This window comes from Canis lupus, chromosome 18 (assembly GCF_048164855.1).
Source record: "Canis lupus baileyi chromosome 18, mCanLup2.hap1, whole genome shotgun sequence".
NCBI lineage: Eukaryota > Metazoa > Chordata > Mammalia > Carnivora > Canidae > Canis > Canis lupus.
In genome coordinates, this window is record NC_132855.1 from 20,984,291 (window position 1) to 21,000,546 (window position 16,256).

Consider the following 16,256-nt stretch of genomic DNA (forward strand, 5'->3'; position numbering starts at 1 on the left):
GTATAAGGGAGTACACTATGTACATTCTTAAAAAATATAATCTAAGAAATCCAATAATTAAATATCTATGAGAGCTAGTGTTTTGTTAGAAAAAGTGAATTGTTATAAATTATAATACATTTGCATAATTATTATATTTTCTTTATTACGAGTAAATAATTTATCATGTTTGTTTTCATAATCAAACATATAGGAAATACATCAATAGCATGAAAAAGATTTATTGTTAAAAGGTTACATTATCAGTATTTGAATATTATTTAATAACATATTTATGTATAGCATTAAATTTTTTGTTAAATATAGGTACATTTTCATTAGTGTTGGTATAAGCGATTCTTAAGCAGATTGAAAATTTAACTTTTTAGTATTATTAATTTTGGGTATAGAAAAAAATCCCATATATGATAGTTTACATTCTCTTCTAAGAATATTTTATTTTATTTTATTTTATTTTTTTTTCTAAGAATATTTTAAATTAATTTAAAAACTTCCACTAGGACTTTTAATTTCCACTCTGAAATGTCATCTAGTCATATCACTTTCTCTCCTTTTAATGTAGGTTTAGTATGTGTCCTCTTTCCCTTGCCGAATAAATTTTCCTTCATTATGGGACCTCAGTCTAATGATATATTAATTATAAAAAGATAATGCATTTAACAATAAGTATAACTAAATTAGCACAGGTCACCAAAAGGCCTTTTGTCAAATCAGATTGTTGTTTTGTCCTTTTGACTTTTACCTTATGGTAGGAACTAACAAAGTATCTGAACTTTGATGGATTATAAACTCTAAACATGATATGTATTTTTCATAATGCTAATGTAATTTTCAAGGTACTGAAAAGGTCAAACCTGCACATCTTTGTGTGCATTCTAAGTCTGTCTTTTCCTTTAATATTTCTTTTTCTCTGTTCCTCTGGTTCAAAAGTTCACTCAGTTCCCAAATGGCTACCTAATTTTCCAGTTATTCCCTCAAGCCATATGTGTTTTGGTTTCTTTATGGTTTATTAGGTACTGTAGGAAAGTAGCATAAGTTATATCTTCTAATGAAATTCAAGCACACTTCAGTGATGCTTCGACTTGATTGCTGGTAGCAATTAAATCACAGCCAAGGAGAATAATGCATAATCTCACAAGGTCCAGACACCCTATAGAAATTGAAAGGGGATGAAAACAGAAAACAAAAACAAAGTCTTCAAATCCTGCCAGACACACTGTTTCCAGCCTGCCTTTTTTTTTTTTTTTATTGGCCAACTGCCTGATTGATAGCAAAATCATAACTTGCTGCATGCTAACAGGCAGAGTTCACTTGTAGGTTATTGTGAGCTGATAAAGGGTTAGATGGAGTTTTGATTTTCGCATTGGACCTTGGTACACCAGATTAATGGAATTTCAATGAGAGACTAGAGTAGCCACAGCTTTGTCAGAGAAACAGATGGAGATTCTATAGTCATGTCTACTCATTAATACTAGTTGCCTGAAAGGTGTGCTGCTTCTCTATACAAAAGAGTTGATATAATTGATTTTTGAATGGTGCATCGAAAAAAAGTACCTTATTGATGACTGGAATTGCAACATAGATGGTGACAGATTTTTGTATAGTTTGTAGCATAAAAATATTGTAATTTTTTCTTCTCTCTCTTTGGAAACACTTTTTATTTCTTGAGGGGAAATACATTTTAAGACAATAGCAAAAAAAGGAGAGAGTGACATGCAAAATTAGCTTTTAAGAAAAACAGTAAGAGTCTATTTTATTTATGCACAATTGCATGACTGCTGTTAGTTTCATTTTGATGTTGGTAATATTTATAAAAAATTATAATTACTAGAAATTTCATTTTATTAACTTTGCGCCTTATCTCTTTCTGGGAAATTTGAAACAAATCATAATGGTTTCCATACTAGATCGCTGTTAGAAGTTTTATTGTATTGTGTGACTGGATATATAGAAGTGGTAATATATATGGTACATGTCAGTAATCAGATAAAATTAGAGAAAATCAAACTCTGAACCTTAAAGAAGAATATCCCTTATTGTACATATGTTAGAATGCTGGCTTGGGCACTAAGTATTCTAACTTAGCTACCCTGCATCTCACTCACTAAGGTAAGAGATGCAGGGTAGCTTTTAGACACTTTATAGTGACTTGGGTTTCCATTTTTCTGTTCTGAAATCATTTTTCATTCATTTTTGCCATTTGTGAAAGAAGGCTTCTAACCATGTAGCATTGTGAAAAGTCCCTGAGGTGAGGTGAACAGATTCGATGAGCTAGAAGACATATATTGGCTCTACCCGTCGATGATAGGTCGAAGAATCCCAGTGGACATTTGTTACAAATCTGATTCAGTCCTAAACCATAATCACTTTGTGGATAAGAATCTGGAACCTCTAGGGTGTGAATATAGGAAGGCTAAAATGAAGCTAAAGATATAAAGCAGTCATTTATTGTCCTGGTATCTTCCTAACTAAAAATTCCCAAGTATAGGATACTGAAAACTGTAGGCATTGCAAGGACATAGCTTTTATATGAAAAAAATCTTGGTTTAGGAATGGAACTATTTTTTAAAGCTTAGGGATTAAGAAAAAAGGGCTAAGATGTCTTGATAATAACTTATAATAGTAAATAGTGATTTTTTTTTTCTTTTTTGGTATACTTTAAGAAAATCTAGTGTATGAAAATTTGGATTTATAAAACATAACAAACACTTATTCCAAAGGATTGCCTTAAAAAAGATGATCTCTGGGATGCCTGTAAATAATGAGCTCTCACAATGCATCTAAAACAAGCTTAGATTTAAATCCATCGATGTGCACACACATAAATTTAATGTGTAAATTTCTACACATTGCACACCAAATGTTTGAGGAATATATCATTTTGTGGAAAATTAGGTTTAGCACTAATCTGTTCTTGTAAAAGCCAAGCAATAGATGCTTTACTTTTCTTTGGATTCTGGTAGAATATGAAACAATGTTTAAAATCAGGAGAAAAAAGGTTCCTTCAATAACTTACCATTTAGGGTAATGGTTTTTCTACCATAGTATCATGTGATTTTTGATACTTAAACTCCTATTTTAAAATTTTATTCTGAGAATTTAGACTAGTTTGAAGTTTGCATATATCTTTGTGTACATAGCATGCATTACTGTTGCACTTGAGGGTTTTTTATTTTTTTTTTTACTTTTTTTTTGTTATTTCAGTATACCAATTGCTAGCTTGTGTGTGTTATAGCAATATAAGAAAAGTGATTGCTCTAGTCCTTCTGTAATGTTATAACAAGTTTCAAGTACTTTGGTAGAGGTGAGGGGTTATAGTTTGGGGAAATAATTAAAAGTAGGAAACATTTTTAACATTTAAGATAATAGATTGTGTGATTGGAAATATAAAGTACACAGATGTGAAATATTTTCATGATATAAAGGTATATATGAGTAAATGAAAACATAATTATTGAGAATCTTCTTTCTAAGTTTTATGTGAGTGGGAAAATACATCAGAATAAAAACAGTGTATTCTTTTATACAACAGAATAAAATATAACAAAGTGGACTAGATAAGAAAGATCAGAAAGGTGATAATACTCAACATTATGAAAAAGTGATGCATCTTTAATACAGTAAATTAGCAGTTGTTTACACAGTCCATGAGGAAGTGCGCAAAATACCCTGACAGGGCAATGGGGAATTCAAAGATGACTAAGACAAAGTTCCTGTTTTCAAGAGACATGTAATTGAGATGGAAGGAGAAGACGGTCACCTAAAATGAGGTGATAATTAGCAATCTAAGTTTCTATAAGGCAGAAATAGCAACCAGTATGTGTTACACTGTTCAGTTGATCTGGTCTGTACCTAGGCAAAAAACCAGGTTTCGTTGGTTTTCCTCTCTAATTTGTTGACTGAGTCAGTCATTATGTTTTGGCACTATAGTGAATAAGCCAAAGCATAAATTTGATGCCTATATTCTGAGAGGTTGTGGAATAGATTGTGAAGGGGAGGGCAGAGCTTTAAGTGAGTTTTGCATGGTTTCTGAAATTTGCTGGAGAGAAAGTGGGGAAAGATGCTGAAAACATTTGGAACCGAAATCCAGGTCTTCATCAGTAACTGCATGTTGATAGGGGCAGTGCCTTAACTCAAGGGACTTTGGCCCCACTCCCAGACCTTCAGGGCTCAGTACCAGGCTGGTGGTACAGGTGTTTTTGGCTCCTTCAGAGCACTATATCTCATAAGACGTAGGCACGTAAAAGGCTTTTCTTTCTTGTTGTGTATATGTGGATTTGGCCTGCAGTCTTTTGAGTTTGGAGATGTTGCAAAATATGGCTTCCTGTTTTCAGTTGTGTCTCCTGTTTGTAACCTGAGCTAAAGGGTGAATTTAGAGTTTAGAAATCAAAAAGCAAAGGTTCTTTAAGACAGTGGACTGACAGGGGCACCTGGCTGACTCACTCAGTAGAGCATACAACTCTTGGTCTTGGGGTTGTAAGTTCGAGCCCCACATTGGGTATAGAGATAACTTAAAAATAATAATAATAAAAAAAGACAGTGGACTGATCAATTTGATTTCAGGGGCAGGCATGCCAACCTGCACAGGATTCTAAAGATTTTTTTTCTTAAGATTTTATTTATTTATTCATGAGAGACATAGAGGCAGAGACACAGGCAGTGGGAGAAGCAGGCTCCATGCAGGGAGCCCAATGCAGGACTCAATCCAGGGTCTCCAGGATCCTGCCCTGGGCTGAAGGCGGCGCTAAACCGCTGGGCCACTGGGGCTGCCCTCTGCACAGGATTCTAAAGGGAGCTTCCCACCTCTTCCTTCCTTAGAGGTGACTGTGCTGGTGGTCAGGGTAGCATCCTCAAGGAAGAAATAGATATTTATTGAGAAATTAGTCTGGGTCTGAACTAGATTCTTCCATGCATATTTCTTCCTTTAATTGGCTCAGAGCAACCTTGTAAGGGAGATATTTTCCCTATTTTGTGGTGGAAACGGAGACTCAGTAACATTTAGGTCTGTTGACCAGAACATCCAACTCTTAAAATAGCAAACTTCAACTTCTCTGGTCCTTCTATGCCATGCTACTTAAAGAATTAGACTAGTTTTTTCTTCTAATTACAAGAGACATGCATATGGTTAAAAAAGAACAGAAGGATATTCAATTAAAGTAAAAGCCTTCTTGTTCACCCCACCCTAAACTGTCTATTCCCAAGTAGTCACTTGTTACAGTTTCTTCTGTAGTTACCATAATGAGTTTGGATACTGTACTGCAGTATAATATAGAAGTATACTCATTTGACCACCCTTAAGCCATGTCTGTTGATTCCCTTTATAATAGATGAATCTTCAAACCTCCTCTCCCACTTCTGCCTCCTGTTTTTTAATTTTTAGTTCTGGTTGTGTTTGCTCTTGACTTAAATAATGTTCTTATTCTGTAATGTGCCAACCTCCAATTGTACCTATTGACTCTTTGCTATAAAAAATGAGGAAATTTGTGCACCTAACCTTTTTCCCATTTCTCACTCTTCAATTCCAATTTTCATAATTAAATTATTTTTGCATTGTTAAAGTCTATAACATTTGTATTTGATTCTCCTAGGTTGATTGTGCTTTGTCTACGAGTTAAGTTTTAAACATTGGTCCTTTTCCTTCCTGCTAATGGTCTTGCTCAAATGTCTGGAAGCCTTGGTCATTGCTTCACATTTATGAGTGAAGGACCCAGTTCAAAGAGTATAGGTAGCGTATGTGGAGTTCCTTTGCTTTTGCATGTCTATTATACTGTAGGCCTTTTCCTTTGAATGGAATGTTGTGAGTAAAATGGGCAAGATTTGACTATAGGCAGCTTTGCTACAATGCTCTTAGAAGCAGAAAGGCAGACTGGGGTGGGGAGGTCCCACAGTTGTCAAAATAAGTAGGACAGGCTCGGGGGGAAGTAGAATGCTTTTATTTAATTCCTAGTGATAGATTTTTAAGCCTCTATCCTTTTTTGGTGTTGGGGTGTGGGCAATCTGGAATCTTAAGCTCTGCTCACTCAGCTTTAGTACCTTCACCAGGAGCCTTCCTCAGGGAGCTAGCACACTTTGTTCAGAGACTAGAGTTCAGAGTCTGGACACAAATGCCTTAATTGCTGGCTGCTTTTGAGGACAGACCTACTGTTCTAGCTACTTTGATTACAGTGTCCTTCTTCACCATCCTGTAATTCTGCTTGTATTTCTGAGGCTCCTTTAGGGGAAACTAGCACTTACTTTCCTTGGTGTTCTCTTGAGCTCTGGTAGCTTTTGCTATGACTTCCCCACTTTAGTCTCATCTGCCTTCTGGTTGCTAGGAATTACTCAAAATTTTTGATCCACTGAAGATACTCTTTATTACCACGTTATTAGGGTATTATTCTTTAAAAACAAACAAAAAGAATTTCTGGGGGGGACTTTTAGGAGGAAAAGTTGGTGCCATCTGTGTTCCTTTTTTTTTTTATTTTTAAGATTTTATTTATTTATTCATGAGAGACAGAGAGAGAGAGGGGCAGAGACACAGGCAGAGAGAGAAGCAGGCTCCATGTAGGGAGCCTGACATGGCACTCCATCCTGGTTCCCCAGGATCAGGCCCTGGGCTGAAGGCAGCACTAAACAACTGGGCCACCCGGGGTGCCATTCTTTTCTAATAATATTAAGAGGCTGCCTTGTCCTAAAACATTTTCCCAATTGATCTGCTGGAATCATCCTTGGGGAAGAAGTATGCTCCTTGGCCACAGGACACCAGAAAGTGTCAGCCAAACCTTAGATATGCTCACTTAGAGCAAGTGCTAGCTTTCTAGAAGAACCTAGATGCTATAAGCAGTGGAAAAGAACTGTCCTTTTCCTTAAAAACGTTGTAGTCTTATTGTGGATGCAATACATATACATTTAATGTTTGGAAACTTTATCAACTTTGCAAATATAGAAATGTGTGGCATTGACACTAAATACTCTAGGAGGTCGGAAAAGGAAGAAGCTATTGTAGACTAGTCTCAATGAATATTTTAGGGGAAAAAATGGAGTTTGACTCAGAACTTTAACAAGGTAGAGTTTTAATTATTAAAGAATGGAGGGGATAATGCTTTCCAGATAAGGTGAGGAAGTGGAGACAATAGGCAACAGAGCTGGAAATGAGCGTCCTTTGAGGATCTGTGCAGAGACCAATATGGTTTAGAGAGATTGAAGAGGACTGGCGGTTGTGGATTGACAAGGGTAGCGCATAACAAGCATTGGCTCTCACCTCAGCTCCTAATTTGGTAACTGAGTTATTCTGGCTAAGGCACTACCTTTGTGAATTTGTTTGTTTCTTCACAGAGAATTCCATTATTTCAGGTAAGGGAGAACTTAATTATTGAGGACTTTAAATGGCATCATGAGTTGAGTCAATAAGCAAAATGAGTATCCATTTTAGACTTTTTGAGCAAGGGAATATTAATGGTGAAAAGTGTTTTAGGAGTATTTAATTAGTTGTGGTATATAGATGGGCTGAAGAGGATGGAAACCTGTAGTCTATGAGGTAAGACTATCCTCTTAAGCCAGATGTGAATTGAAGAAGGGGACCAGAAAGGATAGTGAAACTAGAAAAGAAATACATCTGAAGGAGAATGGACAGGACTTGGTAAGTGGATATGTGTAGAATTTTTTTTTTATTTTTTTATTTTTTTTAAATTTATGATAGTCACAGAGAGAGAAAGAGAGAGAGGCAGAGACATAGGCAGAGGGAGAAGCAGGCTCCATGCACCGGGAGCCCGACGTGGGATTCGATCCCGGGTCTCCAGGATCGCGCCCTGGGCCAAAGGCAGGCGCCAAACCGCTGCGCCACCCAGGGATCCCCGGATATGTGTAGAATTTTAAAAAGAGAGAAGCCAAAGATAATTACAAAATTCTAACTTGGATAGCTGGAAGAATCAACTGAAATATGAACATGGAGAGAACAAGTTGGGTGGAAGTTGCAAATGTTGATGAGTTTGGGTCTGAATAGTTGAGTTTGAGACAACAGTGAACATCCAGACTTCCTGGTAATTATCTAGATATATGGGAATAGAGCTTAAATGAGCCTTATCTTATTCTTCTCTTTCTAGTTTCATTCTTTTGGGGTCAGATATGGGATGAGATATACCCCAGTCACTTGAAAAATGAAGCACAGTAGTTGATACACTTTTTTTTTTTTTTAAAGAATTTATTTGTCAGACACACACAGAACAAGCCAGTGGAGCAGCAGGCAGAAGGAGAGGGAGAAGCAGACTCCTTGCTAAGCAGGGAGCCTGATGTGGGGCTCGATCTCAGGACCCTGGGATCATCCAGGACCCTGAGATCATGACCTGACCTGAAGGCAGATACTTAACTGACTGAGCCACCCAGATGCCCCAAAGCAAATAGTTGAGAACAGCTTCTGTGATCATACCATCTGGGTTAAAATACTGGGCTCTTCATTATTGATCTCTGTGACCTCCAGCAAAGTTGTTTGACCTTTTTGAGTTTCCTCAGCTAAGAAACTGAGAATAGTAACACCACCAATGTCCTAGGGCTGTCATGAGGATTAAATAGGATAAACATATACAGAGCTTAGAACACTTCCTGCCCATAGTAAGGACATATTAAATGCAAAGTTTTGTTGACTTCCAGCCTATTTATCTAAGGATTGTGTTAGATAAATGCTTCTTTCTGTGTTTGACACAGCTATGTGCCTGAGGTGTTGTCTATCTTTTGTACTGTTTAACTCATAAGTTTCACAGGATTTTTCACTGGATTTTATAGGATTTGCAGTTGGAAGTTTTAGAGATTGATAATAGATGATCATTTTTTGAATTGAGTGTGTTGAAAACAGTTACTAGTTCAGTTTTCTATAATAAGTGGATCATTCCTTTGCTAGGAACCATTCAGTCTTTCTGTGCCTTAAGTTTTCTCTATTGAGCAAATAATGAGATTATGAGAAAAGAAATTTTATATTTGGGAAAATTCTGTGGATAAGCATCGGGAGCCCACGGAAGGAGTCACTCATTTTGTATATGAACTCAATAGTTACTAAAAAACTTGCAAACTTTTGAGAATATTTTAATAAATTTGAACTATATTAGAAGATTCATAAATCTATACCTGGAAAAAAACAGTGGGGAATAAAGTGGCCTGAAATTATTAGGGAACAAGGGTACCAGTCAGCGGTCTCATTTTCTTCATTTCAGAGTCAAATGGGATAAAGTTAAAGACCATAACAGGTCTAAATAGAAAGAATAGTACACACAACTCAGATGCAAGGCTGGAAAGCCATTAAAAGCAAATAAATGCTCGGTTAATAAATAGAACACAGAGTGGATAAAGGCAAAAATTGCTTTTTAAAAATTTTTACAAAGATTAAACATGGAATACAGTCTTTGGGATCTGCTTATCAAAGTATTTTTTCAAAATTAAGAGTTGTTATCAGGGTCCTTGCTTCAATGCTTCAGGGAAAATGGTATATACATGCTGTAGATTTAAAAATAATATAGGTACTATTAAAAAATGTCTCTGTAAGGAAGGTATATGAATCAACTTGAGTAAATTATTTTTTTGAAGGGCTTTTCTCCTACATATGAGTAATGCCTTGCAATACAGAATTGGGGGTGGGATTGAAGTAATTCCTTTATTAATCCTAAAATTATGGCTTTTGAGAAGATATACCATTATTACGTTAAAAGGGAAGACTCATTTTATGGAGTCCATCAACAGTCTGGTTGTAGAGTCTAGGATTCTGAGAGTATTTTATTTTATTTTATTTTTTTTACTTATTTATGATAGTCACAGAGAGAGAGAGAGAGGCAGAGACATAGGCAGAGGGAGAAGCAGGCTCCATGCACCGGGAGCCCAACGTGGGATTCGATCCCGGGTCTCCAGGATCGCGCCCTGGGCCAAAGACAGGCGCTAAACCGCTGCGCCACCCAGGGATCCCCGAGTATTCTATTTTTAAAGAAGTAATCCTATTGTAGATTAATATAACCATATAATTTACCCATTGAAATATAAAATTTAGTAGTTTTAAATAAATTCACAGAGCTGTGCAAGCAGCACTCCAATCAATTTTAGGGCATTTTCATTGTCACAGAAAAGAAACCCTATTCTGTGAGCAGATACTTCCCCTCTCTCCCTCATGCCCCATGGGCCTAAGCAACCATGACTGCTTTCTATCTTTATAGATTTTTGCCTAATCTGGACATTTTTATTTAAATGGAACCACAAAATATGTGGTCTTCTGTGTCTGGGTTCTTTTACTTAGTATAATGTTTTCGAAGTTCATCTGTATGGTAGCATATATCAATACTTCATTCCTCTTTATAGCCGGATAATGCTTCCGTGGTATGGATATCCAGTATTTTGTTTGTCCATTCATCAATTGACAGACTTTTGAGTTGTTTCTTTTTTGGCTATTATTAATAATGCTACTATGAACATGTGTGTATAAGTTTTTTATGTGAATGAATATGTTTTCATTTCTCCTGGGTATATACTTAGTGGAATTGTGGGTCCTATGGTAACTCTGTAAGTTTCACTTTTCAGGGTATTGTCAAACTGTTTACCAAAGTGCTATATTATTTTGTGTTCCCACCTGCAATGTGAGAAGGTTTCCATTTCTCCACATCCTCTTCAATACTTGTTATCGTCTGTTTTTGCTTTAGTCATCCTGGTGGGTGTTAGGTGGTGTCTCATGACAGTTTTGGTTTGCATTTCTCTCATGACTAAGATGTTGATCATCTTTTCATGTACATATTGGCCGTTTGTATATCTTCTTCAGAGAATGCCTACTCAAAGCCTTTTCTCATTTTCCAATTAGTCTTTTTAAGAGTTCTTTATATATTCTAGCTACCGGTCTCTTATTTAGGTATATGATTTGTGAATATTTTCTCCGGTTCGGTGGGTTGTCAATTTCACTTTCTTGATGTGTCCTTTGAAGCACAAAAGGTTTTACTTTTGACGAAGTCTAATTTGTCTATTTTTTCTTTTGTTGCCTGTACTTTTGATATCATGTTTAAGAAGTTCTTACCTGACTAAAGATTCTTAAAGTGTTCTTAAGGCCAAATTATTTCTTAAAATGCTGAGTTCTTTTACTCTAAAGAGTTATGAGATTAATATAGTAGTTAAAACAAGGACATATTCTAGCTCATCTTTGATGCTATTGTTGGTGCATATTTAAAAAATTGTGCAAATAGCAAAAAGTAATTTTCTTGCCATGTCTTTCAGCTCAGTGAACTCTTGAATTCTGTAGCCTTTAGCATCCTTTTAAAAAAGGATTTTTTTTTGCCTATGATATCACTTCTCTCATTTCTTGCCATATGTATTTGTTGTATTATAAATATAAATATAAATGTCTAATCACATGAATCTTCTTTCATGTCACTTTCACTTCACTTTAACAAATTATTTCAGAGAACATGTGATCGAAGTACATATTTTGTTCATTTACTGGCTTTTTTGTTGATTTTTCAATGTATAGTTAGTTATATGGGCAGGATCTAAAGGGTACTGGGATCATTGCTAGAAAAATTGTTACTATGGTTTCAAAAAGCAAGTTGATTTGTTTCTTTAAATTCATCTCTTCTTGTTTGTTAAGGATTCCTCCCCTGCTCCCCGCATGTGTCAGTCACCAAACTTAGCAGTCTTGCCAGACAAGGGAACTGAGACACAAGGAAGCTATGTGAATTATCCAAGGAGTGCTTGCTACTCAATGTGTGGTCTGCAGACTGGTCTGGATCTGTGATCTATTTGTTACTGGCAACAACATCAGTACAGAAGTTGAGAGTAAACACTTAGAAATGTTTATAGCATTTTTGACCTTCTGCATTATCCCCATACGTGGTCATGATTTTTTCCTATTAATTCACATTTATTATATATTTCAATTGTTTATTTATTTATTTATAACTACAGTATAATTTGTCATGTTTTGGGGAAAAAACTCTTCACCTCAGCTAGAAGCGTTGATCTAGAGTCAGAGAGATAATGAATTACAGTAGTCTCAGAACTCTTAACCTTTGATTTTTGGTTAATTTCTCAGGAGCCCTGTATCTTTTCCTGTATCTTCATCTATAGTCACAGTCATGTTTAATTTAAATATTAGATCATTGTAACTATGGAGAAATTTTAGGGATCCTAATTCCATATTTCTTGTCAAATATACTTAGAAATTCCAATGTTACCATCAGATATTTAATTATACGTTTTTAGGGAACCCTGGGTGGTGCAGCGGTTTAGCGCCTGCCTTTGGCCCAGGGCGCGATCCTGGAGACCCGGGATTGAATCCCACGTCGGGCTCCCGGTGCATGGTGCCTGCTTCTCCCTCTGCCTGTGTCTCTGCCTCTCTCTCTCTCTCTGTGTGACTATCATAAATAAATAAAAATAAAAAAAAAATTAATGATACGTTTTCATGTGGAAGTCCTGAGAACAATCTCCAAACTTAAATGTTAGGAAGCACTGGTGCAGTCTCAAAGCTTTGTAATTGGAATAACCAGCAGAAATGTTAATATAATTTCAATACCATCTAGTTCTTTTCCATGCCTAAAAAGCAGAAACAGATAGTCATCTTTCAGACTCTGTCAGAAAAGTAATTTCATCTCAGAGATGTGCTTTTGTGTCATTTTGTTTAAATGTCTTTAAAAGATTCTTCTTACTTTTTTTTTGTGCCCCCTCTGAGGTACAAATTTACTATTTTGAACATGTCATGCCTATCACTTTCTTTTAACACTAAAGGAGGTTAATAAAAATAATATTTTAATATAAAAATAGTGAAATTCTTACCATGGGAACAAAGAAACACATATATATTTCTTTCATTGAATAGGACTTGTTTTGGTATTGGTATCCTGGGATCTATGTCTTGGGATCTATGTATGCTATAAGCCTCTAATATGCTTAGAATAGGATTTCTTTGCTGAAAGAAAATGTGTTTTATAGGAGGTAAAAATTGATTTTTTAAAATATAAGTAGGAAGAAAGGGTAATGATGTATGTTTTAGGCAGAGTGCTAGATGGAAAAAAAGTTTAATTCAACAGATTTTACTGTTTGTTTTGTTAGACTGGGGGGAATAAATGATTAATAAGACATGTCATTTCCTTTAAGGATCTTATAGATTAGTAGAGGAAAGAGAGATATAAATATCAACTCTAATTCAAGGCAGATTGGTGTAATTGTGCTGCAACACATATAGAAAGAGAAAAAAGATGTTAATTATGATCGGAATGAAGATAGCTGTGGTAGTGGAGGTGGCATTTCAGCCAGGTCTAGGAGAACAAGAAGGCTTCTGATATGTGGGACATGGAGGGAGTAGCATTTCAGATTTGTGAAACAGCCTGGTAAAGGGATGTATTGGTTCAAACTCTTTCAGTGCATGGGATAGAAACCCAGTTCAAACTGGTTTAAGCACATTTTATTTTACTTTTTAAGTTGGCTTCATGCCCAGCATGGAGCCCAATGTGGGGCTTGAACTCACTACTTGGGATCAAGACCTAAGCTAAAATCAAGAGTCAGGTGCTTAACTGACTGAGCCACCCAGATGCCCTTCCAACTGGTTTAAGATCCCAAGAACTCACTACTTGGGATCAAGACCTAAGCTAAAATCAAGAGTCAGGTGCTTAACTGACTGAGCCACCCAGATGCCCTTCCAACTGGTTTAAGATAGAGGAATTTATTGGTACACCTATGATAGAAGGGTAGAGTTGGAGTCTTGCTTCACGCCCACCTGGATCCAGGTGAGTATTCAAACTGTAATGAGCATTCTCACTAACATTCTGCTTTCTTGTGTGTAGATTCCTTTAAGATGACCACTAGCCACCAGCCACTGGCAGCTTCTTAGTTATTTTCTGTTAGCTCAGCAGCTCTTATGGAAAGAGAGATCTCTGAATAGTTGTAACAAGTCCTTGGCTTGGGTCATGTGTATTTTGAATCAATCACTATGGTTTGGGTGGGGGATGAAAGGTGGGGGATGTGGGGGATATGGTGCTGCAGTTGGCCAGAACTGGGTCATATGCCCAAAAAGGAATTGGGAGGATGGGGGTGCGGTCTGTCCCACCCACCCTACACAGAAATTGGGAGAGGTGTCATTCTCCACAGGAAAATTGACATAATTTGACTGAAGGAGAGAAGCAAGTCAGGGCAGGCAAAGCCAGATACCTATTATAAGGTGGAGTATTCTGAAACTTTAGTGCTGTACATGCATGTGTAGAGAGGTAGGAAAATGAAGGACTGGGATAGACAATATTCTTAGATACATAGCAGTAGGGCGCTGGTTAGAGGAGAGTAATGTCATTAAAGTAGTAGGTTAAAATAATTACTTAGCTTGCTAAATCTTGAATTGATTTATAGAGAGAAGAGCTGGAGGCAAAACGAAAGATGTTAAGAAGGCTAACTGTCTAGACTGGTTAACTTTTTTTTTGTTGTTGTCGTTTTAATCTCCAACCTTTCTTTAGGGTTGATTTTCCTGTTAGTGAAATTTTTTGTTTTTTGCTTTTAATCTGTTTGTTCTTTGACTGTCTTATTATTTATCTCTTTTTAGCAGTATATATGTAGAAAGGATTACTTAGATGAAAAAACTGTTAAAAATATAAGGGCTTATAAATAGGAAAAATACAAAATATTACAAAATAAAGGCTTAAGTGGGTGGAACAGTTGCCTACTTAAAAAAAATTTATTTATTTATTTATTTGGGAGAGAGAGAGAAAGCATGAGTGATGGCAGGGGTGGGGGCAGAGGGAAGGAGAGAAGCACACTCCCCACTGAGCAGAGAGCCCTACTGCAAGGGGATGCTGGGCTTGATCCCAGGACCCTGAGATCATGACCTGAGCCAAAGACAGACACTTAACCGACTGAGCCACCCAGGCGTCCCGACAATTGCCTACTTTTTAACATATATATAAAAAGATAGGATTGTATGCATAGCTAAGCAAAAATTATATTTTTAGGTTATTTGAATTTAATTTGTCCTTAATAAATCTGCCTTTTATTTTTATTATTTTTTTCTAATTTGTATTGTTTTACCAAAAACATGGAGGCAGTTAACAAAGATAAACACATTACTCAAAGGTTAAAAAAAAAAAAAAAACAAACAAGTTAGGAAATCAGGGATGGAAAGAAAGGTAGGTAGGAAAAATAAAGTGAAACTAGGATTAGTTCACTTTATGGAACTAATAAAGTGTGAAATGCATACCCTCCATACTCTAGACTTCTGCTGGAGACCAACCACTTACTTTGGCCCTTAGCTTTCTATCAATCAGTGCAAAGAGGGAAAACTGATCAGATGCATGATTTATACCATCTTTGATATAAAAATAAGTAAGATGCCTAAAAGTAGTACAGGACTTACTAGTATTAGAACCAATGAAATTTCAAAGAGGCAAAAAAAAAAATGCCATGTGATGTGATAAATTAAACCTTCCATAATACTTCAGTAATACTCCGGAGTTCTTCCTTAAAAGATCTATCCACACAAGTATAGCATAATGCCAAAGCAGAGTTTAGGGCAAGTCATTTGATATGGAGTCAAAATAACATGGGTTGGCAGCCTACAGTTCAGGGGGAAAATCCATCCTGCTATTATTTTTATAAATATTTTATTGGAATACAGCCACACCCATTTATTTACATATTATCTATAGCTGTTTTTATGCTACAGCAGCAGTAGTAAGTAGTTATGACCGAGACCAAGTGTCCTGCAAAGCCTAGAATATTTCTATCTCTGATCTTTTACTGAAAATGTTTGTCAACCCTGGGTTACATACATAACTTCCTGATAGATTAGTTTAAAATTAAGATAGCATATAAAGTATTCAGAACAGAGGTCTCTATCAATGTATTTTGTTTGGCCAAATCAGTAGTTAGTTTTTTGAAAATTTGTGCTAACCCAGAAAAATTCGTATTTCTGGAAAAATTGGATGGCAGGCAACACTGGATTTGAATTGTGTTTGTTATTCACTTTACAGACACCATCTCTTTCTAATCTGCATTCCGGATTACTGTTTTACCTTCCAGTTCTGATCTCCTTCACATACTTTTTTGGTGACTGGAGAGATTTTGGTTTTGGCCCCTGAATTAGAAGAAAAGCCAAGCCGTACATTCTTCAGCTGTTTTCAAATATATTTCTTAGAATGGTACTGGACAGCAGAGAAATTTGGGATATATTCTTTTTTTTTTTTTTGAGATTCTATTTTTAAGTAATGTCTACACCCAAAAGGAGGCTCGAACTTACAACACTGAGATCAAGAGTTGTATGCTCTACCAACTGAGCCAGCTAGGCA

At 36.1% G+C, this 16,256-nt stretch overlaps 1 protein-coding gene across 5 annotated transcripts in view; it reads left to right on the top strand.

The window, feature by feature from the left end:
• The window catches only part of SKAP2 (src kinase associated phosphoprotein 2), a 179,264-nt gene that overhangs the window by 20,397 nt on the left and 142,611 nt on the right, over nucleotides 1-16,256 (top strand). The gene's annotated exons all lie outside the window — the stretch shown is intronic.